This window comes from Lontra canadensis, unplaced genomic scaffold (genome assembly GCF_010015895.1).
Source record: "Lontra canadensis isolate GAN:19392208 unplaced genomic scaffold, GSC_riverotter_1.0 scaffold37, whole genome shotgun sequence".
NCBI classification, from domain to species: Eukaryota; Metazoa; Chordata; class Mammalia; order Carnivora; family Mustelidae; genus Lontra; species Lontra canadensis.
In genome coordinates this window covers 8,855,952-8,883,187 of record NW_022631031.1, presented here as the reverse complement: position 1 = coordinate 8,883,187, position 27,236 = coordinate 8,855,952, and the positions used below count along the sequence as shown (strand labels likewise).

Genomic DNA, 27,236 nt, shown 5'->3' with positions numbered 1-27,236 from the left:
TTTTTAACTTTAATGATGAAAGAAGTCCTTAGAGTGTGCTGAAGAGGAAATGATATAACCGATTTACACTTTTTCTTTTTTTTAAAAGGTTTTATTTATTTGACAGAGAGAGAGAGAAATCACAAGCAGGCAGAGAGGAAGGCAGAGAGAGAGAGAGAGAGAGGAGGAAATAGGCTCCCCGCTCAGCAGAGAGCCCGATGTGGGGCTCGATCCCAGGACCCTGAGATCACGACCTGAGCCGAAGGCAGAGGCTTTAACCCACTGAGCCACCCAGGCGCCCCCCAATTTACACTTTTATTGGGCTCACTGTCATTGCTGTGCTGAGAATGGACTGAAAAGGCAAACAGGGCACCAACAAGGTTAGTTGGGAGGTATCTCAGCCTACTATGCTGCTGTAACAAAATACCACGGGCTGGGTGGCTTCAACATCAGAAATGTACTTCTCACAGTTCTGGAGACTGGAAATCCAAAATCAGAGTGCTGGCAAGATTTTTATTCTGAGGCCTCTTCTCTTGGCTTGTAGGCGACCGCCATCTTGCTGAGTGCTCACATGGCCTTTCCTCAGTGTGTGCACGCTGACAAAGGGAGTGCAGGCTCTTCCTTGCGACTTCCTACAAGGGCATGAATCATCCTAGGGCTCCATCATCATGACCTTACTCAATCCTAATCACCCCCTTCCCAAAGGCCCCATCACCACATACCATCACAACGGGGTTAGGGATTCAAAATATGAATGTTGGGGGGACACAAACACTCGGTCCCTAACAGGAGGTTACTGCAGTAACTCGGTGAGAGATGGTGGGGAGCTTGTATGACATAGTGTGGTAGTGGAGGATAGAAGTGAATATAGTTTTAAAGGGAGAGCAGGCACAATGTGTTGATTGATCTCATGTGGGAGGTGAGAGAAAGAGGAGTCAAAGATGCCAAAGGGTTTTGGAAATTCATGGTATTATTTCTTACTGAAGTTTTCAATATTAATAAGTTGAATAACACAAATCAAAGCAACTAAGACTCTTTGGAACACTGGAATTTGAAAACATTTGGTCTAATGAATCTCAATTTGTAAGTAAATGTGTGGGGACATTTTAAACTAAATTAAATTTTTTTTGACACAACAGTTGGGTAAAACTGGCATTTAGAAGACAGGGGCCAGGGATTTAAACCATCTTGGAATGCATGGGGCAGTCCTATATAACTGAAAAACTATTCTGCCACGAATCCCAACTTTGCTGTTAAGAAACACTGAGGCAGTTTCTTCTTTGTGTTTATTTATTTATTTTTTAAATCTCTTATTGCAGTTCAAGCAACAGAAAAAGAGTATTTTACTGCCAATTATTTAGGCCCATTCCCTTCCCTCCCACTAATCAAGCTTCGCAGTGCCTTGAGGGGAGATGTGATCCCCTGTATTTCTGTCACATCCTCCTAGAAAGAATGGCATACAATGCCTTTATTTTGGTGTCTCTCTTTCTCTGTCTCTTCCCATCTTCCTCTCTGTGTCTCTGTCATTCCTTCTCTCTCTCCCCATATGCAGTATATACTCTCATTTTATCCATTTCTTACTGGAGTGCAAGGAATGATCTATGCCAAACTGATCCTAACCATGGTTAAGGACTGCTTTTTGCTCTAACGACTTAGCATATAGGAGATGATAAAGAAATATTAGCTCTTATTAGTGATAATAACAGGAGGCATCTAAGATGTCTTGACTGAAACAAACACATGCCTTAGTTAAAAAGTCTTCTAGCTGCCATCACTTCACCTATTTCCTTAAATTCATATCTTAAAATAGGATTTAAAAATTACTGTAAAGTTTAAGAAGTTTATTTTCTTAATCTTTTCGTAATCTTAACATAATCTCAACTCTTTAGTATTTATTTCTTCATATCCTCTCACAAATTTTGTCCATGTGGAGTTGATTTTTTATGCTTTTTTTCTTTTTCTTTTTTTTTTTTTAAAGATTTTATTTATTTATTTGACAGACAGAGATCACAAGCAGGCAGAGAGGCAGACAGAGAGAGAGGGGGAAGCAGGATCCCTGCTGAGCAGAGATCCCAATGCAGGGCTCAATCCCAGGACCCCGGGATCATGACCTGAGCCAAAGGCAGAGGCTTTAACCCACTGAGCAACCCAGGTGCCTGATTTTTTCTTAGAAATAATAATATTGAACGTGTATTCACTGAGAATCATTTTGTAAATATATTTTAATGTTTCTACCTGATTATCACAGTTATCATTTTAATAGCTGCATTATAGCCCATCACATTTACTGATGGTTCCTTCCTTTTATGTTGGATAATTTGTTTCTCATCTTTAATGCGTTTTATCTGATGTTTCTGCCTGGTCTTTTTGTCATTGATTTTTCTTATCCTCTATTACATTCAACCCCTCCTCCATGGATTATTGTCCATTTGCTAGGTTTCTGACTATTGTGATTTATATGCGTACTAGCATCAGTTCACCAATCAGCTTTAGCTCTGATCAATGATAGTTGCTTGATCTTTCTAGCTTTTCTTCGATATTTATATCCCTGGCTCCCAAAAGCTTGTGCTTCAGATCTCTGTGGCTCAGGAAGGATTTGTTATAGCTTGAGGCATGTGTGGGAAATCAGTTGGATGTTTCATGGTAGGAGAGAACACATATCCCAGAATAATTCAAACTTTTTAAAGATAAAAGCCACATCTTTTTTCTTTCAATATTATAAAATATATCTTTAGTAAATATTTATGTATTTACTAAATTAGAGCAAATATGCTCCCAGGGTACCCATGGATTATTTGATGATAATAAAAAATAACAGCTAAATATTGTTTTCAATATTGAAGAAAAGTAAACACATCCAAAGCAATCATAACATTACATCATATGCCTTAATTAGGATGGAGTAACACTTTTTTTTTTAAAGATTTTTTTTATTTATTTGACAGAGATCACAAGTAGGCAGAGAGAGAGGAGGAAGCAGGCTTCCCGCCGAGCAGAGAGCCTGATGCAGGGCTCGATCCCAGGGTCCTGGGATCATGACCTGAGCCGAAGACAGAGGCCTAACCCACTGAGCCACCCAGGCGCCCCTGGAGTAACACTTTTATAGAAGATGTGATCTGGGTTCAAATAACACTTATTGAATGCAAAGGATTTACTTCTGACTTCAAGGCACATTAAATCCATCGAAGTTAAGATTCATTATAGGCATGGGTCAGATGCCATGACAAAAACTCAAAGAAACCAACCAAAGTAAGATAACTTCATAAGGCTCTAAGTAAACAGTCTACCACAGTCAATTTTATATGTTTGATAAAAAGGAGGAAAACACTTTATTCAAGACGAAATATTTAGGAATAAGTGTGAGATCTATATAAGAACCTACATAAAGAACATTTTTACGTGCTACTGAAACACACAAAGAAGATGAATATATAGAAAGATATTGCACTCCTTTAATAGGAAAAAATCTACATCATAAAGATGTGATTCTATAGTAACAGCAGCAGCATTTTGGAATTATTTTGGAATCAGACAAGCTGGTAAGGTCAAACGGAAAAATGAAAAACAAGAATAGTCAAGAAAAATCTGGAGCAATCGTGAGGAAGACTAGCTTTTTCTCATATTTGAACATATTTTAAATCTTTAATAATAAAAAAGTGGGGTACCTGAATAGAATGACAGATCAATGGAATTGAATAGAAAAAAAAATAAAAGGAGAATTTAGCATATTGAAAAAGGTGGAACCCCAAATCAGTAGGATGAAGGTAGATTTTTCAGTGAATGATGTTGGGTCCATTGGTGAACTTTTAAGCAACGTGTAACTTGATAGCACATCTTTATATGAACCCTCCCTCCTGCTCCCTTCTCCACCCCTCACTCATTCTCCAGACACACTCTTCAATAACATACTTGAACGAAAGCCTTTGTTACAGTTGTTTTCTAGGGAACATAGGTTAAGGCACTTACTTCTTCTCTAACCTCTTCTTCCCTCTACCTACCTATACTATTTTCTCATATCTTTTATAAGTTTTCAGAGGTTATAATATTTCCCATTCATCACTCTATTGCCTGTAATTTTTTTAGTCTTGGTCTTAAAATTATTTAGATGCAATGCCCACTGTCAGTAGTTGGCCGAAGTTTTTCCTCAAGTCGATTCCTTAGGAAATATTTCTGGGAACAATATTCCCTGAATTCTTGAAGATTCTAAAGACAATTTGTCTATTGTCTTTACACCTGAAAATCAGTTAGGGCATAAAATGTTTAAGTCACAATTTTTCTTTGAGGATTTTGTAGGTGTTTCTTTATTGTGTTTTGATGTTGGAAGGTTTAGAAAAGTCTAAGATCAATCTAAGGTCTTTTTTTTTCCCCGAGTGCCTGAAGAGTTTTCTTTCTTTTAAAAGTTTATTAACTTTATTAGAGTATTTCTAGGTAAAGCACATTTTGGGTCATTCTGGGTCAGTTTACTCTGGGAAATGGTACATTGTCAATATGTGTAAAGTCATTCATTTTGGAAAAGTTTTCTTGAATAAGCATTTTGTTTTCATTTTACTTATTTTAAAAATTTTTATCTCTGTGTTTGCCATGTTTAGTTCCCTCAAATCCCCTCCAAACTTTACCTTTAGTTCTGTTGTTATGATATTTTTCTACTTCGTTCCTAAACTCCATTGGCTCATATTTCATCCTTTCTATCACCTTGCCATCTCTCTTCTAAGTTATTGCATTTCCTTCTTTCTCTCTTTCTTTTTTTTCTTTGTTCTTTCCTTCCCTCCTTCCTTCTTTTCTTCCTTCCTTCATTCCTTCATTCCTTCCTTCCTTTCTCTCTTTCTTTCCTTCTAAGATTTATTTTTTCATGTGAGACAGCAAGCGAGAGAAGAGGAAAAAGGAGAGGGAAACAGGAACTCAGGCAGACTCTGAGCTGTAAACAGAGTGCTCTACCACACTTGATCCCAGGACCCTGAAGTCATGACCTGAGCTGAAGCTAAGAGTCCGACACTCAACTGAATGAGCCACCAATGCACCCCAAGTTATTGCATTTCTGTTTTATGCCTTTGTTATGTAAAGGTGATGGCTTCATTGGACTTCTTCCCTCCTATTTACTTATTTAAAATATAATGTATTATTTGCTGCAGGGGTACAGGTCTGTGAATCATCAGGCTTACACAATTCATAACGCTCACCATAGCACATACCTTCCCCAATATCCATCACCCAGCCACCCTCTCCATACCCCTACCTCCACACCCCCAGCAACCTTCAGTTTGTTTCCTGAGATTAAGGTCTCTTATGTTTTTTCCCCCTCCCTAGTCCCATCTTGTTTCATTTTTTCCCTCCCCACTCACCACGACCCAGTGCCTTGCCTCTCAAATTCCTCATATCAGAGAGATAATTGTCTTTCTCTGATTGACTTATTTCGCTTAGCACAATACCCTCTAGTTCCATCCATGTCATTGCAAATGGCAAGATTTCATGGTTTTGATGGCTGCATAGTATTCCATTATCTATATCTATATCTATCTAACATCTTCTTTATCCATTCATCTATTAATGGACATCTAGGTTCTTTCCATAGTTCGGCTATTCTGGACATTGCTACTATAAACATTTGGGTGCACATGCCCCTTGGGATCACTACATTTGTATCTTTAGGGTAAATATCTAGTAGCAGATTTCTGGGTCATAGAGAAGCTCTATTTTCAACTTTTTGAGGAACCTCCATACTGATTTCCAGAGTGCCTGCACCAGCTTGCATTCCAACCAACAATGGGAGGAGGTAGATGTGTAAGAGTTGTTCCCTTTCTCCACATACTCACCAACATCTGTCATTTCCTGACTTGCTAATTTTAGCCATTCTAATTGGTGTGAGGTGGAATCTCACTGTGGTTTTGATTTGTATTTCCCTGATACCAAGTGATGTGGAGCACTTTTTCTTGTGTCTCTTGGCCATTTGGATATCTTCTTTGCAGAAATATCTGTTCATGTCTTCTGCCCATTTCTTGATTGGATTATTTGTTCTTTGGGTGTTGAGTTTAATAAGTACCTTATAGATTTTGGATACTACTAGCACTTTATCTGATATGTCATTTGCAAAAATCTTCTCCCATTCTGTCAACTGCCTTTGGTTTTGTTGACTATTTCCTTTGCCGTGCAAAAGCTTTTTCTCTTGAAAAGTCCCAATAGTTCATTTTTACCTTTGTTTCCTTTGCCTTTGACGATGATTCTAGGAAGAAGTTGCTTCGGCTGAGATCGAAGAGGTTACTGCCTGTGTTCTCCTCAAGGACTTGGATAGATTCCTGTCTCACATTGAGGTCTTTCATCCATTTTGAGTCTATTTTTATGTGTGGTATAAGGAAATGGCCCAGTTTCATTCTTCTGCATGTGGCTGTCCAATTTTCCCAATACCATTTGTTGAAGAGACTGTCTTTTTCCATTGGACATTCTTTCCTGCTTTGTCAAATGTTAGTTGACCATAGAGTTAAGGGTCCATTTCTGGGCTCTCTATTCTGTTCCACTGATCTATGTGTCTGTTTTCGTGCCAGTACCTTATGGTCTTGATGATTACCACTTTGTAATAAAGCTTGAAGTCTGGAATTATGATGACACCGACTTTGGTTTTCTTTGTCAACATTCCTCTGGCTATTTGGGGTCTTTTCTGGTTCCATACAAATTTTAGGATTATTTGTTCCATTTTTTTGAAAAAACATTGATGGCATTTTGATACGGATTGCATTACATGTGTAGATTGCTTTAGGTAGCATAGACGTTTTCATCGTATTTGTTCTTCCAATCCATGAGCATGGAACGTTTTTCCATTTCTTTGTGTTTTCCTCAATTGCTTTCATGAGTACTTTATAGTTTTCTGAGTACCGATTCTTTGCCTTTTGGTTCAGTTTATTCCTAGGTATCTTATGGCTTTGGGTACAATTGTAAATGAAATTGACTCCTTAATTTCTCTTTCCTCTGTCTTGCTGTTGGTGTATAAAATGCAACTGGTTTCTGTGCTTTGATTTTATGTCTTGACACTTTACTGAATTCCTGTATGAGTTCTAGCAGTTTTGGAGTGGAATCTTTTGGGTTTTCCACATAACGTATCAGATCATCTGCAAAGAATGAGAGTTTGACTTCTTCTTTGTCGATTCAGAAGCCTTTTATTTCTTCCTGTTGTCTGACTGCTGAGGCTAGGGCTTCTAGTACTATGTTGAATAGCAGTGGTGATAATGGACAGCCCAGCTGTGTTTCTGATCTTAGGGGAAAAGCTCTGTTTTTCCCCATTGAGAATGATATTTGCAGTGGGTTTTTCATAGATGGCTTTGATGATATTGAGGTATATACCTCTATCCCTACACCGTGAAAAGTTTTGATCAAGAAAGGATGCTATACTTTTTCAGATGCCTTTTCAGCATCTGTTGGGAGTATCATATGGTTCTTGTTCTTTCTTTTACTAATGTGTTGTATCACATTGATTGATTTGCAGATGTTGAACTAACCTTGCAGTCCAGGAATAAATCCCATTTGATCGTGGTGAATAATCCTTTTAATGTACCGTTGGATTCTATTGGCTAGTATTTTGGTTAAAATTTTTACACCTGTGTTCATCATGGATATTGGTCTTTGATTCTCCTTTTTGATGGGGTCTTTGTCTGGTTTTGGGATCAAGGTAATAATGGTCTCATAAAATGAGTTTGGAATGTTCCTTCCATTTCTATTTTTTTGGAACAGTTTCAGGAGAATAGGTATTAATTCTTCTTTAAATGTTTGGTAGAATGCCCCTGGGAAGCTGACTGGCCCTGGGCTCTTGTTTTTTGGGAGATTTATGATGAGTGCCTCAATCTCCTTACTGGTTATGGGTCTGCTCAGGGTTTCTATTTCTTCCTGGTTCAGTTTTGGTAGTTCATATGTTTCTAGGAATGCATCCATTTTTCCAGATTGTCATATTTGCTGACATAGAGTTGCTCAGAATATGATCTTATGATTGTTTGTATTTCTTTGGTGTTGGTTGTGATCTTTCCTCTTTCATTCATGATTTTATTAATTTAGGTCCTTTCTCTTTTCTTTTTGATAAGTCTGGCAAGGAGTTTATCAATTTTATTAATTCTTTCAAAGAGCCAGCTCCTAGATTTGTTGATTTGTTCTACTGTTCTTTTGGTTTCTATTTCATTGATTTCTGCTCTGATCTTTATTATTTCTCTTCTGCTAGGTTTAGGCTTTCTTTGCTGTTCCTTCTCCAGCTCCTTTAGATGTAGGCTTAGGTTGTGTACTTGAATTTCTTGTTTCTTGAGAAAGGCTTGTATTGCTATATACTTTTCTCTCAGGACCACCTTTGTTGTGTCCCAAAGATTGTGAACAGTTGTGTTTTCATTTTCATATGTTTGCATGAATTTTTAAAATTCTTCTTTAATTTCCTGGTTGACCCATTCATTCTTTAGTAGGACACTCTTTAGCCTCCATGTATTTGTGTTCTTTCCACCTTTCCTCTTGTGGTTGAGTTCTAGTTTTAAAGCACTGTGTTCTGGAAATATGCAGGGAATGATCCCAATCTTTTGGTAGTGGTTGAGACCTGATTTGTTACCAGGATGTGATCTATTCTGGAGAATGTTCCATGTGCACTAGAGAAGAATGTGTATTCGTTGCTTTGGGATGGACTGTTCTGAATATATCTGTGATGTCCATCTGGTCCAGTGTGTCCTTTAAAGCCTTTATTTCCTTGTTGATCTTTTGCTTAGATGATCTGCCCATTTCATTGAGGGGTGTGTTAAAGTCCCCTACTATTATTGTATTATTGTTGATGTGTTTCTTTGCTTTTGTTATTAACTGATTTATATAATTGGCTGCTCCCATGTTAGGGGTATAGGTATTTAAAATTATTTCATCTTCTTGTTGGACAGACACTTTAAGTATGATATAGTGTCCTTCCTCATCTCTTATTATGGTCTTTGGCTTAAAATCTAATTTATCTGGCATAAGGATTGCCACCTCAGCTTTCTTTTGATGTCCATTAGCATGATAAATTGGTTTCACCCCCTCACTTTAAATCTGGAGGTGTCTTTGGGTCTAAAAGGAGTTTCTTGCAGACAGGATATTGATGGGTCTTTTTTTTTTAATCCATTCTGATACCTTATGTCTTTTGATTGGAGCATTTAGCCCATTTAAATCCAGGATACTTATTGAAAGATATGAATTTGGTGCCATTGTATTGCCTATATGGTGACTGTTACTATATATTGTCTCTGTTTCTTTCCAGTCTATTATTTTAGGCTCTCTCTTTGCTTAGAGAGAGGACCCCTTTTAGTATTTCCTGTAGTGCTGGTTTGGTGTTTGCAAATTGTTTTAGTTTTTGTTTGTCCTGGAAGCTTTTTATCTCTCCTTCTATTTTCAATGACATCTTAGCTGTATATAGTATTCTTGGCTGCATATTTTTCTCATTTAGTGCTCTGAATATATCATGGCAGTCCTTTCTGGCCTGCCAGGTCTCTGTGGATAGGTCTGCTGCCAATCTAATATTTCTACCGTTGTATGTTATAGATCTCTTGTCCCAAGCTGCTTTCAGGATATTCTCTTTGTCACTAAAACTTGTAAGTTTTACTATTTGATCAAGGGGTGTGGACTTTTTTATTGATTTATTGATTTAGGGGGTTCTCTGGGCCTCCTGGATTGTGATGCTTGTTCCCTTCACCCAATTAGGGACGTTCTCTGCTGTAATATGTTCCAATATACCTTCTTCCCCCCCCTTTCTTCTTCTGGAATCCCAATTATTCTAATACTGTTTCGTCTTATGGTATCACTTATTTCTCTAATTCTCCTCTTGTGGTCCAGTAGTTGTTTGTCTCCTTTTTTCTCAGCTTCTTTATTCTCCATTCTCCATCATTTGGTCTTCTATATCACTAATTCTATCTTCTGCCTCATTTATCCTAAGAGTAAGAGCCTCCATTTTTTATTGCTCCTCATTAATTGCTTTTTAAATTTCAACTTGGGTAGGTTTTAGTTCTTTTATTTCTCCAGAAAGGGATTCTCTAGTATCTTCCATGCTTTTTTCAAGTCCAGCTAGCACCTTGATAATCATCGTTCCAAACTCTAATTCTGACATATTACTAATGTCCATATTGATTAGGTCCCTAGCCATTGGTACTGCCTCTTGTTCCTTTTTGTGGTGAGTTTTTCCACCTTGTCATTTTATGCAGATAAGAATAGATAAATGAGAGAACAAAATACTAAAAGGATAGCAACGGCCCCAGAAAAATATACAGTAACCAAATCAGAAGAGACCTGAAACTGGGGGGAGAAAAAGGGGGAAAAAAAAAAGAAAAAAAATATGTTAGTTGGTGAATAGAGCAGAGCCACACACTTGATTTTGGGTGTATTTTGGTCTGCTAGGAGAAACTACCTCCCAAAATTTCAAAGAAAGAAAAACATACATATACAAAAATAAGGGTAAACATGATGAAGGGGGGTAATATAAATGTAAAGATGAAAATTTAAAAAGATTTTAAAAAAGGAATTGGTAAGATAAGAAGTTGGTTGAAAAATGAAAAAAAAGGAGGAAAGAAAGTGATCAGCCTGGAAGCTAGAACAAAGCCATGTGGTAAATTTAGGGTATAATTTGATCTAGTAGAAGAAACTGTGTCCAAAAAATTTAAAGAAAAAAAACCTATATGTATACAAAAAATAAGCTTAAATACAATGAAAGGAAAAAATATGTTATTTCATAACAATGAAAATTAAAAATGATTTTTTAAAAAAAGGTATTGATAAGATAAAGTGGTTTAAAAAGTTAAAGTAGGAACAAGTAAAAAGTAAAAATAAAGAATAAGAAAAAGTAAAATTTTAAAAATTTAACTTTGAAAGACTAAAGAATCATGGGGGAAAAGCAATGAATTCTATGTGCTGTATTCCCATAGCTCTGAAGTTTTGCAGTTCTCATTGGTTGGTGAACTTCTTGGTCTTGGCTGGATGTTTTTGCTGATCTTCTGGGGGAGGGGCCTATTGCAGTGATTCTCAAATTTCTGCTCAAGGTGTAATTGTGCCGCTCATGCCAGGGGCCAGCCTAAGTAATCTGCTCGGGTTTGCTCTCGGGAGCTTTTGTTCCCTGAATGCTTTCCGTAGAGCTCTGGAGGACAGGAATGAAAATGGCAGTCTCCTAATCTCCATCCCGGTAGGAGCCCGGAGCTTGTGGCCCCACTCCTCAGTGCACCCTCAGAGAAAAACGGTCAATGACTCCCATCTCTCTGGTCTCTGGCTCCTCCAAGATCACTCGGCCTGTGACTGAGTGTTTCTATCTCTGGTGCACAGTCCTGTTTGGAGTCTCCACCCCAGCATATTCCTGCTGGAGGAGGAAGGAGGGGGTCTCCCTGGTTTTGCCACCTGCAGGGTACCTGCTGGAAGAGCAGTGGCCTGACTGTGCCTCAGATCACAGTTTAAGGTAACCCCGAGCTGAGAGTTCACTCCTCGGCTCCATCTCTGTAGTTGGCTTCCTCACTTCGATACCTGGCAGCTCTGCCACACTCAGACACCTTCTGTTTTTCTGTGACACCACAGGTCCTGAGACCACATGGTCCCCCCGAGGGCTCCACCCCCAGATTAGCCTCTGGAGCGATGTCCCTCAGTGGAGCAGACTTCTAAGTTCCGATTTTGTGCTCTGCTGCTCTACCCCTTGCCAGGAGCCAGCCCTTCCCCCCTGCAGTTTATCTTCCTGTACCCTCAGATTCATATCTCTGCACATCCTACCTTCTATAAAGTGGTCGCTTTTCTGTTCCTAGAATTGCTGCTCTTCTTTTTTATCACCTGTTGAGTTTGTAGGTGTTCAGAATGGCTTGATAACTATCTAGTTGAATTCCTGGGACCTGATGATATTTAAGTCTCCCACTCCTCCATCTTGCGCCGCCCCCTTCTTTCCTCCTTTTTAATTCATTGCAAAATAATTGGTCTTTTTTTTTTTTTTTTCCCCTGTTCTACAGCAACTTCTTTCTGGTGAGATTTTCATCTTTCATCTGTTTTCCTGCTTCTCTTATTTTTTTCTCCTCAGAAGAATTTTGGTGGGTACTTGGGTGGCTTAGCCTGTGAAGCATCTGCCTTCACCTCAGGTCATGATCCTGGGGTCCTGCAATCAAGCCTGCTTCTCCCTCTGCCCCTTCACCTATTCATGCACTCTCTCTTTCTCTCTCTCACAAAAATAAATTTATATAAATAAGTAAATAAATAAATATAATATAAATATAAATAAAAAAATAAAATATATATATATAACAATCTTAATGTAGGAAGGTTCCCCTTTCTTCACATCCAAGTCATTTCCTGACTTGTTAATTTTAGCCATTCTGACTGTTGTGAGGTAGTGTCTCACTGTGGTTTTGATTTGTATTTACCTGATACCAAGAGATGTGGAGCACTTTTTCATGTGTCTATTGGCCATTTGGATGTCTTCTTTGCAGAAATGTCTGTTCATGTCTTCTGCCCATTTCTTGATTGGATTATTTATTCTTTGGGTGTTGAGTTTGATAAGTTATTTTCAGATTTTGGATACTAGCCCTTTGTCTGATATGTTATTTGCAAATATCTTTTCCCATTATGTTGCTTGTCTTTTGGTTTTGTTGACTATTTCCTTTGCTGTGCAAAAACTTTTGATCTTGATAAAGTCCCAATAGTTCATTTTTGCCCTTGCTTCCCTTGCCTTTGGTGATGTTGGTGGGAATGCAAGCTGGTGCAACCCACTCTGGAAAACAGTATAGAGGTTCCTCAAAAAGTTGAAAATAGAGCTACCTTATGACCTAGAAATCGCACTACTGGGTATTTACCCTATAGATACAAACATAATGATCTTAAGAGGCACATGCACCCGAATGTTTATAGTAGCAATGTCCACAATAGCCAAACTATGGAAAGAACCTAGATGTCCATCAACAGATGATTGGATAAAGATGTTGTGTGTGTATATATATATATATATATATATATACGCGCAATGGAATACTATGAGGCATCAAAAAAAAAAAAAAACAAACCCTGAAATCTTGCCATTTGCAATGACGTGGATGGAACTAGAGGATATTATGCTAAGCAAAATAACTCAATCAGAGAAAGATAATAATCATATGATCTCTCTGATATGAGGAATTTGAGAGGCAGGGCAGGGGTTCATGGGGAAAGGGAGGGAAAAATGAAACAAGATGGGACCTGGGAGGGAGACCAACCATAAGAGACTCTTAATCTTAGGAAACAGAGAGCTGCTGGGGAGGGGGTGGGGGTAGGGATGAGGTGGCTGGGTGATGTACATTGGGGAGGGTATGTGCTATGGTGAGTGCTGTGAATTGTGTAAGACTGATAATTCACAGATCTGTGTACCTGAGACATAATAAATTATGTGTTAATAAAAAAAATAAAACATTAGAAAAAAATTTAAAAAACACTCCTAAAAAAAAGACTTTTTTATGGTTCCTGTTTTAGTGGCATTTTAATTCCTGTTCAATAAAGTATGCAAATTTTCTCAGGTAAGTTATTTGTGGGAGTCTCATAATATGGATGAGTCAAGTTTGTGTATCCAGCTAGCTTGAATTTTTCTTGTGATCTAATACAATGAGGCCTTATTTCTCCCCAGCTTGTGGAGATAAGCAACTATGATATTTTTCTTTTTCTCTTTCTCTTTCCCTTCTTCCCTTCTTCATTCATTCATTCCTTTCTTCCTTTCCATGAAAGATCTTTCTTTCCTTCTGCTGCCAAGGATATGGAATACTTCTTGCAAATGCGGCTAGCGTGTATGATTCCCCATTTAATCTCATGTTCTCTGCCTCTTGGCTCTAAGGGAGGTCCAGGAAACTCATGCTGCCATTTGGCTGTACCTATTCTCATTACAGCAAAATATTTACATTCAGTATCTCATCTAGTAACTCCCTACCTTCAGGACACTTATTTTGCTGGCTCTTTGAGAGATCTGCTGCTACCGTGCTCCTTCTGCCTCGTATTCTAAATCTGCTGCTTCCTCCAGAGTCTCCTGCTTTGGGCAGTCTTCCCACTTCTATGGAGCCTGAAGTTTTAGCTTCTCTCCTAATTTTACTAGAAATGTCACAGAAATAGAATTTGTGGTGCTTTGCTTTCCTTCTCCTGTATTTCTTATTGCCTTTTGGATAATTTTCAAAAAGAGAAGAGGTAAATGCTGACTTAATGTCACTATGTTTCACAAGAAAACTCTACATTTCTCTAGAAGTGATGGTGAATTTCCTCATCAATGCCATCAACAAATGTTTGATTCTACCTGAATGAAAATAAGCTCTGTTCAAGCATCAAAAGAGTTTCCTTTGCAAGATTCCATGATGACCCTCTTTTATGCCCACATGAGCACTATGTGCATAGACCATATGATCCACTCATGGCACATTAACTCAGGTGATCCACTCACATATCTCAACCTTTGGTCTGTCTTGTTCTTTCACTTCATATTCCAACTACAAGTGTTCTTGCATCTAGCTGATACTCTTTTCCCTTCAACCTTAATTTTCTCCCAATTTATCACCATGCTCTTGGCTCACTTTCCTTCTGTATCCAGCCTAGGTCCACATATGAAGTTCATTTTAACAATTTCTTGGTAGTATGTGATTTCTGTCACCATCTACTATATCTGCTATATCTACTATACCTGCTCAAGAAAAGCCCAATCCCAAATCAGTCTAAATGTCCATCTTCTCTTTTCCAATACTGAGTACTGATAGAAAATAAATATCACACAACCAGTGAGATGTGTTACCCGCACAGATAAATGGTTCCTAGTCTCAGTCAAGCAGTAGTTATGTTGATAATAATCACTAACATTAATTCATTTTTTACTTCAAACTTCTGTTTAGGAAGTTTGGTGTCATTTTGCTTGTATTTGATATCTGGCTCCCTAACTTACCATCTCTATGACTTTAGATACTTTTTTCGACCTCTTGATCTCAGTTTTCTCGTCTATAAAATGGGGGAAATAAGAGTACCTACCCCTTAGTGCTATTGGGAGAGTAAAATGAGATAATATGACTAAGGAATAAGAATGGTGTCACACACATAGTTTACACTCACCAAGGGGTAGCTAGTGTCGGTATAATTGCTACACAGTTTTAAGACACATTTTCAGACAGACACTAAGTCATAGAATATATTCCAAGGACTATAAATTCCATAAAGGTGGTGTCTCTGTCTGCTTGGGCTGCTATAACAAAATACTGCAGACTGGGTAACTCATACACAGTAGAAATTTATCTCATAGTTCTGGAGGCTGGAAGTCCAAAAAAGTGTGCCAGCAGGGACAAATTCTGATGAAGGATCTCTTCTGGCTTATAGACATGTCGCCTCACATGGCAGAAGCGTTTGGGGAGCTCTGTGGAATTTCTTTCTTAACAGTACTAATTCCACTCATGAGGGTTCTATCTTCATGACCTAAACATTCCCCACAGAGCCCTACCCCTAATACTATCACATTGGGCATTAGGATTTCAACATATAAATTGGGGGGTGGGGCATAAACATTCAAACCATAATGGGCAGTGGCTATATTGCTACTTTTTGTCTTTCACAGCTGAATATAATATTTTGCATCATACCTGCCCCATGTGAGAGTCTGTTATTCAACAAATAGTTGCTCAATGAAAGAATGAATGAATGAGCAAATACTCTTCCCATGGGTCACACAGCTAAGAAGTGGCAGAGCCAGTATTTGAACTCAGATCTCTCAGACTTGCCAGTCACATTTACTTCAGCTGCATCTTATTGCTCCAAGCAAGTCATAAGACCAACTGGATTTCAAGGGTTACGGAAACAGACTCCAGGTCTTGTTAGGAACTACAAAGGTTGTGTGGCCATAAGTAAACAACCACAGATGTTTTCTCCCATCTTTACCACTCTCCTTGAGTCTCCTAGCTCTTCATATATGCCCACTTTTGGAAGGTACATGATCTCTAACTTTATAAAGAAAATAGAGAACCTTAGACAGAAATTACTTATGTTTCCTGCTTCTACCTGGCAATGAATTCACTATAGATTGTGCCTCTCCTGCGCCCTATCTCCCTATCTCTCCTATCCTTGGTCCCATTCCCAGGAATTAGTCATTCTGATAGTTATCTTTTTATTCCTAATTCCAGGATCAGAGATGTAAAAGTCTTCTTCCTGAAAAAGGCTGCTCTCTTTACCATTAGGTCTGTTCCCTATTCTATGTTTTCCTCAAGAGACTTCCATCATCACTAAAATCTTTGAATAGTTTAAATATATGTTTTAAGTTTCATGCCATTTTATAAACATGCAGATATCTTTTCCATCTTTCGAGGGGGGAAAAACCCACTCTAACTTTACCTTATCTTTTGCTTTTAGTCACATGAATATGTTTGCACAGAGATATCTCCACTTACTATCTCTTTTTCTTTACTTTTTCTTATCAAAGAGGTATCTTCAGTTACTATCTCGTTTTCTGTACTTTCCATCACCAAGAGGCTTTTACACCAACATGCCAAAAAACACAAGTTGTTTCCACCAAAGTTACCCATGACTTACTTCCTAGTTGCTTAATCTAATGGATCTGCTTGAATCATTACTGGATACTTCTTTACAATTTTTTCACTGATTTCTTTTCTCTAATCATGTATTAAACATTGGTTTAAATTAAAACCTTTAACACCTCTGTCCATGACTGAAACAATATGACCTCATGCGGGATCATCTCGTGCAGTCCTTGGTATTGATCATCATAATGGTTATATTCCTTCTCCCATGGGCTCGTAGACTCATATCCAACTCCCAAATGGATGTTTCCCCTCAGATATTCTATTAGCAATAGATCAGTTCTCTATGGCTATATAGTAAATTACCCTAAAATATAGTATCTTTAAACAAACAATAATTTCTTCACTCATGATTCTGGTAATTTGGTTAGACAGGTAGTTCTTCTGTTGGTCTGGCCTGGGGTCTGGTAGGTGGCTGCAGTCAACTGATGAGTTGGTTGGGGATTGGTTGGTCCTGAAGGGTCCCATCATCATGTATTTGGGAAATCAGCTCAAAATGCTGGAATGTCTGGAACTCTCTTGCTCCACGTTGTCTCTAGTCCTCAGAAGCTAGTTTCTTCTTCACAAGGTGATTACAACACTCCAAAAAGAAGAGAATAGAAACTGCAAGACGACTGTGGTTAAGAGTTGCCAGTCATGTGTTACTTCTGCCACATTCTCTAGGTCAAAGCAAATCATATGACCAGCTATATTTCAAAAAGTGGGAAAATGGACTCCATGTCTTGTTAAAAAGACCTGCAAGGAATTTATAACCATATTTAGACTATCACATACACCTGGTACCTAATATTTCCCTAACTGATATTTGTCATCTTCCTTAAATTTTCTGATACTCCTAAATTTTCTGTTTGAATTCACGTGGTCCCTCAGGCCAGAAATCTAAGAGCAGTTATTGACAACCCTCCTTTGTTTATCAAGTCCAATCGCTCTCCAGGTTCTGTCAAGTTAATCACATCACTCTCTCAAATCCGTTGTTTCTTTCCTTACCACCTTAGCTTCAAGTTGTATATGTGTCTTCAAACTCAAAGTTCAATTTTGCCTCTGTAATCTACTCTCAATATCCCTGCTAGGGTGATTTATCTGAAGTGCAAAATGGTCATAATGCATCAAAGTAGATGTATATCTGAAAATAAAGTTATTTTTGTTGTCTGGCTTCTGAATCTCTTTCCTATACTTGGTTTGTTTTACCTCTTCCTATGGAAACTAGAAAGAATGATCACTGTTTTCCCAGCCGCTGGCTGCTGGGGTGCATGACCATCACCCCGGCCAGCCCAATCAGACATGCCTACTGCAGACTTTGAATCCAAAACAAAAAGTGGTGGCAACATCCAGTCTCCAGGGCGACAGTGCCAGGAGTAGCCTCCAGAATCTGGGGCTGAGGGAGCAATGGTGGTCATTCCAGTATCCAGTCATCAGATGTAAGGAATCAGTGTTTTTGTCCAAACAGTTTTTTGTTTCTTCTGTTGCTGCCTAGTTTCTGAGCCTGGTTCTCCAGTCTTCTATGTAAGGCTTTTCAATATTTTTTTGTCTCTTAAAATTGGCCTGGGTTGAGTTTGGTGGCTTGCAAATCAGAACTTTGTATGCTTCCTGTATTTTTGCTTCTCATCTTTCAGTTAGGCATTCATGAACTAATTTTGAGTAAACATTTATTGAATGAATTATCGAATCTGGTTTTTGACATCCAGAGGCAAGCCATCTATGAAGGCAGAAGAGACTCAAAAGCATGAAAAATTTCCTTGATATTGTTGTCAGTATTTTGGAGTTGGAGAAATCATCAATTACCTTATGAAGTGCCCTCTGGGCTTTGGTAGATGTTCTTTTTGGTGCTATTAGAGAAAGACCAATATATGGGCTTGGCCCTTAGGGCTAGCATTTAAGAGATTTTAAGGACATATAAAATTATTTTAATTTTAAGGGAACAAGAACAGTGCTCTCTTTTATTAATAAAGTATTGTGTAGAAAGTATAATTTAATCAATTAAGCGTTACACTATTGCACAATGGCCAGAAAAACAAACAACCACACACAATGCCACTTTCTTTCTGTTTTAAATTGTAACAAATTTACTCTGAGCCAATCATCTTGGCAAAATCTGGTTAATTAGTGACCAACATTCATTAATAATTCTAGATGGCATTATGAAAGGTCCAGAGATTTGAAGTAATCTCCTTTTATTTCAGCTGATTCCTGCTAAGCTAAATCTTCATTGGTAGAAAATACAAAGATACATGTTATTTGTCGCTAAATAAATGCAACAAGTAGCAAGTATAATAGTAGTTCAGAGAACTTTTATAACTAGTGTCATTCCCTTTTCGTTCCAGGCTAATATTGCTTTTCTATTCATTGTGCTTTTGAATATATATGCTGGTAACGTTTTATGAGCCAGAGAGATCAGAGAAAATCTATTAGAAATTCAAGACTTGAGCTGGGTTGTGACACATTACAAAGATTTAAGTATGGATAGGAGAGAGACAAAGGAGGTCATTAGTGAGTGGGGAATGGACTGGGCAAGATATATGGAGGAGAAACTGTAGTTGGCATGTGAGAGTGGAAATAAAATTCCAGCTCACTTGAGAAGTATTAAAATAATGCAGTAATTAGAGAAGGCAGTGGGGAAGGTAAAATTAAGGATAAGGAAGTACCATCGACAATCTGTAAGTGGAAAAGGAATGGATGTAGTGTCTAGAAAGATTAATTCAGCAGTCTTGTGCATGATGGATGGAAGTGAAGAGATACTGGAGTCAAGAGTAGGTAAGGTGGTTAGTGAAATTATTACCTCATAGGGTTATTGTAATTATCAGCTCACAAATATCTGGCAGTGAGTCAGGTAAGAGGAATGAAAAAAGCAGAGACTTTTAAAGATGTTATGAAGCATACATTTATAGAATTTAAAGATAGAACATCAAGTCAAAGGACAAACGAATGAAGAGTTAGGGAATTAGTAGTTTGAGGGTTTCTCAATGTAGAAAGCATGGCCCCACTAATGCAGGTGAACTCAGAAGAGGATAATTCTAAAGAAAAAAGACAAATCTGGTTGTAGATATATTGACTTTGAACATCTAAGTGGAAGTGTCCAAGTTCCATCTGCATACCGTAACCTAAAAGAGGCACTGAAGACTGTAAACTATCCTCATCGTAAAGATGGTTTGGTATGGGATGAATGAACTCATGAGAAAAGTAGATATCTGATAAGTGGTCATGCAGTGGAGATAGGAGGAGAAAGAGGAAAGCAAAGAGGACTGAGAAGGAGCTATCTGAAAATCAACAAACAAACAAACAAACAAACAAAAAATAATGTAAAAGTAAAAATGGGAGCTGGATTTGGAGGATTAAGCAAGAATGGAAACATTAATAGTGTCAAATGCTATTCCAGCATTTTCTAAACATCCTTGAGGTTATCACATTTATATCTATATTAATTATCTATTGCTATATAACAACATTTCCTAGAACAAGAACAAACATTTGCTACATCAAATAATTTCTGTGGGTTAGGAATTCAGGAGTAGCTTGGATGCAATATTTTGGTTTGCAGTCTCTCATGAGGTTGCAAACAAGATGGCAGCTGAAGCTGTTGTTATCTGGAAGCATGACCAGGGCTGGGAGGCTTTGCTTCCAAGATGGCTCACTCAAATGAGTAGAAAGTTGGCATCGGCTGTTGACAAGAAACCTCAGTTCTTCACACGGGTCTTTCCATAGGGTACTTGACTGTCCCTGAACCATGGCAGTGGCCTCCTCCTGAGTAAGTGATCCAAAAGAGAAAACAGGAGGAAAACCACAACGTTATTTATGACATAAGTTTACAAATCCCACTCCATCATTTTTTGCAATACCTTATGATTAGACATGTCAGCCCTATTCAACACCAGCAAGAACTAGACAAAAGTATGAACAGCAGGAGGTGAGGATCATGGAGGGTGTCTTAGAGGTTGGCAAACACAACGTGCCATGTCTTGTCACCAATCAGAAACTTAGAAGTGTTTGGTCTTTCCTATAAATCTACTGACTTCTAAAAAATCAAGTTGATGGAAAAGTTCCTAAAATAATGAGAATGTCATATCTTTTTACAATTAATTCTTTTCTTCTTTCTGATCCATTAAGTTTCATTTTCAATATATGCTCTGAACTTGTAACTTGGAATGCAGCATTATGAAATAGTTGGTGAAATCCATGGGGTCAGTAACCATAAGTGGACATTATCCTTCTTAATGAGACATTTAATATAAAGCAGATGGATTAGTGATGTTTCCTGGCTCATTTGCTGATTATTAATGCTTGTGTTCCTCCTTGTCTTCCCAAAGCACGTAATCCATTTAAAGACACGTTGATTTTTAAAATTTTATTATGATTTTATGTTTATCCTTTTATCATTTTTAAATGCTCTTCCAGTATGATGACTAAGCAAGGTCTCCATTAATTAATCAATTAAATTAATATTTCGTGAAAACACAGATGGCATATTCAAAATAGGCCATCCTTTTCAAATTTGAAGGTGTAGAAGAATCACCCAAGAAGCTCGTTTACAGATGCAGGTTTCAGGGCCTTACCAACAAAAATTAACTCATAAGGTCTGGAATAGGGCCCTGGAAAGAGAAATTTTAAATGAGTAGCCAAGATGATTCTGAAATAAGTGGATCTATGAATGATAAAGACCTGTGTTCTTTTTTTTTTTTTTTTTGAAGATTTTATTTATTTATTTGACAGACAGAGAGATCACAGTAGGCTGAGAGGCAGGCAGAGAGAGGGGGAGAATCAGGCTCCCTGCTGAGCAGAGAGCCTGATGTGGGACTCAATCTCAGGACCCTGGGATCATGACCTGAGCCAAAGGCAGAGGCTTTAACTCACTGAGCCACCCAGGCACCCCAAGACCTGTATTCTTATGAAAAACTTTCATTAGCTCATAAAGTTTATACTCAGCATTTCGTAGGATAAGTTGCAGAGGATAAGAGGCTCTGGGAAAAGTTGCTACCAAACATTAGTTCTTAAAGGAATGTACTTTCTGCCCAGTACCTAAGGGAAGAACATTCTATAGTTACCAGCCAAGGCCTGAAGAAAGAGGTACTGTGCAAAGCAGCAAGGTATGAAGCAAATACCAGTGTTTCTCACCTAGGGTAATTGTGAGGATTAAATGAAGTAACACAAGGTGCTTAGAACAGTAACTCACACAGTAAAACTTCCACAAAATGTTCTTGATGATGATGGTACTGTATATTTTATACATCTAGAAACAATGGTTAAAGATGACTACCCATTCATCAGTGAGTAGGAACTAAACATTGGTATCAGACCCTTGTGTGAACATACTCTTAACAGTGTGCAACATATAGATACGAGAAGTGAAGCATATACAGTTCTTATCTCCATGAATTCAGACATCTTCAAAAAATACCTAGCTGCTTCAGGTTAAAAAACACAAAGAAGAAAAACAAACAAAAGAACTTCTGCATTGGTTTCTTAGGGCTGTTATAACAAAACACCACAGACGGGATGGTCTGGAGAACAGAAATGGATCGCCTCGCATTTCTGGAGGCTATGAGTCTCAGATCAGGGTGTCCGCAGTGTGTGTTCTTCCTGAGGGCCATGAGGAGAGGATCTGTTCCAGGTCTCTCTCCTTGGCTTGTAGAAGGCCGTCTTCTCCCTGTGTGTGTCTGTGTTCAAATATCCTGCTCTTAGAGAGCATCAGTCATATTGGATGTGGGTCCCCCCTAGTGACCTCATTTTAAACTTGATTACCTCTGTAAAAGTACTGGGGGTTAGGACTTCAACATATGAATTTTGGGAGGGACACAATTCAACCCATAACAAGCCCTCTCAACTCTCCTTGCAAAGCCTTATTTTATTTACAAGGTTTCAGATTGGGATTGAGGGTCCCTAATGAGTGGGCTTGGAATAGAACACACACACACACACACACACACACACACATAACAACAAAGATGGTCAAAGCCTGCTTTTCTCACATATTGCCTTAGTAATAAAGCTTTCTTTCTTTCTTTCTTTTTTTTTTTTTTTTTTTGAGTGGGTGGGAGTGGTAACATTGGCAATATGGGCAATATAAAGGAGTAAATTATCTTGCCCTTACCCTAGAAGGATTTATAATCACAGGGCACGCAAGGAATAAGTCGGGGGAGGGGAGAAAATAGTGTACAGAAATGTCCACTAGCTGAATTTAATTCAGCTTAGAGTGTGAGTAAATTTAATGAGTAATGTTTTGGGTGTAGCACAGGGAAGGTGCTCAATAAATCATGCTCATTCCTACCTCACTGCTGTTAACCTGGCATCCTTCTAGAAAGGCTTCGTATGAAATAAGTGAGAAAGGGCCACAAGCAGGGAGAGCATCCAATACAATAAAACTAATAGGGCATATTTGTCTGGAGTCCGTTCTTTTGTTTATAATCTTAAATAATAGGTACAAAGTGGTCGATCATCTCCACTTTTATTAAGTCTTCCCTTTTGTTATTCTTATTTGCTTTGGCTCTTTTTGTCTTTTTTAATATTGTCATATAACTATACATCATTTTGTAAGTCCTTTCAAATAGGGTTTGGAACAAGATGAGATATAAATACAATAAAATGTTCGGAAAGAATTGTCTTGCTTTATTTTGTTCGCCGAAAGGCAAGTACTTTTATAAGTCAAGCCGGCTTTCAAAACCTTGAAACTATAAACAAGAATATCAGCTAAGGAAAGGTCAAATAATGGAAAAAACCAAATCATGTAATTTGGATAAGATGTGTGTGCGTGTGTGTTTTTGTGGGACAGTAGAATTGTGTCAATTGAGTCAACCATACGTTTAACAGGGGAAAAGGTCGCAGACCCAGAGCGGCATGCACTTCATGTAATAAACTGAGATACAGAAGAGAGTAATAGTGATTTATGGGATTCTTCTTGATTCTGACATTTCATTATTTTTATACAGAAATAGCACTTCTAGTGCATGCTTCTGGCATTATGTTTCCTCATCTTGCTCTGAAATAATATATACACTGCAATGAGCCATCTCATTTTACAGTTTTCTGACTTCTATCAGGAAAATAGTGTACTATTTTCAGCTGTGTTCCTGAAAGTATGGAAAGGAATGACATAAATATGAAATTTAAGACTAAAAACTGACTTCTTACAAATTACATACACACATGCACACACACAAATACACACAAAACATTTCACTAATTGGTATGTGCAGTTTTAAAAGAAATAAAAAAATTAAAATGGTAAGGCTTTACTTTTCCTTTTTAGCTGATTTTTTAACATCAAACATTTAATTATGCTTTTGAACAGTATGATTACTTAAGAACTAGAGAACAGAGTTTCATTTGTAGCAAGATATTAATATGGTTCTCCTCATTACCTATCAATTTCTTGTTTAATATAGAACTTTGTCATAAGTGATACATGGCACAGAATTTAAGTAGGATGGAGAAATTTTGTTGTATGTGGCAAAAGTCTGTGCCCAAAAATTATGATTTGGCTACAAACTCATCATATGGTTTTGACTATGACCTGTAGCCTACCACTTCAGGATAGCAGTAGTGTAGTCATATTGGACGTGGGATTAAATCTTTACTTTGACACTCAATTGGAAGAGGTACTTTACCTTTCTAAGCCTCAGTCTCTCCATCTGTAAAATGAAGATGATGATACCCATTTTATAAGACCTTGAAGAGAAGAAAATGAGGTAATATATGTGACAAATGTTAGGCATTACCTCTCATAGTACTTTCCAAGAATAGCTCAAATGTTAACTGAATGAAATTATGGTGTTTAAAAATAAGAATTATTGAAAATTAAACTTGGAGGGAAAAGTGATGATTAGAATGGCCATTGTCTTCTCCAAGTAAACATCTTTGACTTTAGGGCTTTTGCTTGAAGATTGTCAGTAAAGAAGTTTCACCATCTGCCAGTGTAGTTGGCTCTACGCTGAACTGTTTTAATTACTACCACATTTGCTATGTTATTTTATGAATAAAATATTGACATGTTGCTTCTAAACTCATATTGGAAAAGGAGATCATGTTTTTGCAATACAAGGCTGTGGACTTTACACTTGCAATGACTATGGTTCAAATGGCAAGGAAAATATGGCAACACCACGTCATCTAAATGAAATATTGCATGCCTGGGAGTACATCCTTTATAAAACAGATGGTTCTTTGTTGAAAACAAAATATGATTATGGTGTTTGCATGCAAGAAATTTTATGCTGTCCAATTATAGGAATCAAACTAGTTATGACCGTTTTGGAGTGCAAAGCGTCTTCAAATTGGAGGGAAATCTCCTACTCTTGAGTCTCTACAATGGAGAAAAATGAGATAGAGGTAAAATAGCATTTTAATGAATACCATTAGGATGCCCAGGTCTATGAAACAAGACTGTGTGCAATTTCAGACACATGATCCATTGTTAGTGTCGCCTGTTGATCTGGCTTCAATAAATATTGTTGAGCCAAAGAGTTAGCTCAACTGCTGCTATGTTTACTAGGCCCTTCCTCTTTAAGAGCTCATCTTTACTAGTATTGCCTTGACACTTATCATTGCATTGTAACTGGACTTCAGTGCAGTGGAATGCTTCTTTAAACGTTGACAGATAGGAGGAAAGAATGACTATCTTGGTTTTAGAGAGGGTACGGAGATCAAGTAGGTGAGTAAAATCATAGAGGAGAAAAGGGAAAATGGGGAAGTATCTGAGTGAGGTGTCTTTACTTGATAAATGAATATAAATATCCTCTCTCTCGGTGACTTTCCACTGGGGTAATTTTGCAGAGAGGCATTTGAAAAGGTCTAGAGATGACTTTGGGTTGAAACAGCCCAGAGAGAGGAGAGATTGGCATGTAGTGAGTAGAGGCTAAGGTTGCTTCTAAACATCCCACAATGCACAGGTCAGCCTTTCACAGCAAAGAATTATCCAGCCCAGAATGTCAATAGTGTGGAAACTGGGCACCCCGTGACTTGAAAGTCTGATTTACATCCCCTTATATACATTTTGTGAGTAGATATATCTATAAAAGTTGGACTTGTAATAAACAATTTTTATATTGTATCAGCATCATTCCTATGGGATTCTACTCAGATTGTATAATTTTAAAAAATAGTTACTTTCTGAATGTTACATGAAAATAAGATTTTCATGGTGGTAAAACCTATCCTCAACAAGTAGTAACCTCAGAACTGTCTTTATCTAAATTCGGCAGAAGAGCAAAATATGCAGATACCAAATTTGGAAATACCTTAAGCCTATTTACATCCCTGAGGACTCTATGACCGCTCTGGGCAATAGCAGAAAAACCCAGTCAACATGGGACACAGAGGTAATGGTAATTTAAGTTGTAAATATTGGGACAGTAGTAAAGACAGCTAAACTGAGCACAAAATTTGAGAAATTGCTGGGAGCTGGAACAAATCAGCTTACCTTGGGGGGATTAAATCTCACAAGTTAAAAATAGGAAAAGTAACTCTGGAAACAGAGCTGAAAGGAAATCAACCATCTTCGGCCCTTAGATTGTTGACCCCATAATTCTCATGTTTGCTGAGTTATTACTATGCATATGCAACCATAAAATCCCAGTGCCATCCAACAATAAGGGCTTATTTTCCATGGGTCAGCTTGTTGATGGCAGTTGGCTGATCTAGACCCTGCTGGATGGCTCTGTTTTAAACATCTGGCTTGGCTGTGGTTGGCTCCACTTGTCTTTATGCTGAGCAAACAGATATGCAGAAGAATCTCATTTCATGGCAATGGTAGAGACACAGGAAGGTAACTGCACAGGCGCATTTCAAGCTCTTGTCAATGGTCAAAGCAAGTCCTATGGGCCCACCCAAATTCTAGAGACAGGGAAGAATACTCCTATGGAGGTAGAAAGGGGAATGAATATCTTCAACAATAATGTAGCTTTCTATGTCATCTATAATTGAGCCCATTGCTTTTTGGGAGCAATATAGCTTTTATTTATTCAACTGCACTATCCTATTTTTAGTTCTCAGAAGGAAAGGATGGTCTAGGTCATGAGTAATGTAGTTGGATTCCCAGGTCTGAATATTATTCCCCCTTTCTACCACTGACTGAGAAGCTGAGCGTATTGGTTTTTCTGCAGTCTCATCTCTCCCATCTGCTACACGTAGATAACATTTGCTGTTGATTTACTATTGTATGTCTTCCAGGAAACAAGGTAACTCAAATTCACTAAAACACCCTCAGTGGACAGGAGTAATGAAGGACTCATCATTACTTAATTGTTTAGCCTTGATAGTTTTTCTGCATTTTCTTTGACATTATTTCGAATATTTTCAGGATGGAGAAAAAAAATTTGTCCAGACAAGCATTTGATGATTTTCCTCATCTCTTCTCCAAAGGATACTATTTTGAATTTGTTTAGCATTTTAGTAAATCCATTAACCGTTCATCCTAGACTTAGCAAACAGGTCCAACAGTTTAATTTTGTTCCCTGCGAAATCTAAAACCACATCATAAACTGCATCATGTTAGACATTAAATATAATGTATTTTCACACCAAATTCAGAGTTAGGATAATGAAAGTATAGAAAATAGGTGCTGGAGAAAGCCAAAGAAATTTGTCAGTCTTGGCACTTGCTAATTTTGGTGTAACTGGGTTAACTCCTGTCGCTGGAAATGGTATAGATCAACAAAGGGGCTAAAACAATAACTGGGTTTTTAAAAAATATCCACTTAAAATAAGCTTGTTTCTCTTTCCTGTGTGAGATTGCCGCCTATATCCCTTATTTAATCTGTG

At 37.8% G+C, this 27,236-nt stretch overlaps 2 long non-coding RNA genes across 2 annotated transcripts in view; one reads left to right on the top strand and one right to left on the bottom strand.

Annotated features, from left to right (window-relative positions):
• LOC116874468 overlaps window positions 1-27,236 on the top strand; it is a 109,561-nt gene that overhangs the window by 8,513 nt on the left and 73,812 nt on the right. The window lies entirely within an intron of this gene.
• LOC116874467 overlaps window positions 20,044-27,236 on the bottom strand; it is a 72,599-nt gene continuing 65,406 nt past the window's right edge. The window contains exon 3 of the long non-coding RNA XR_004384003.1: window positions 20,044-20,228. This is a non-coding gene — a long non-coding RNA (uncharacterized LOC116874467). The remainder of the gene's footprint in view (window positions 20,229-27,236) is intronic.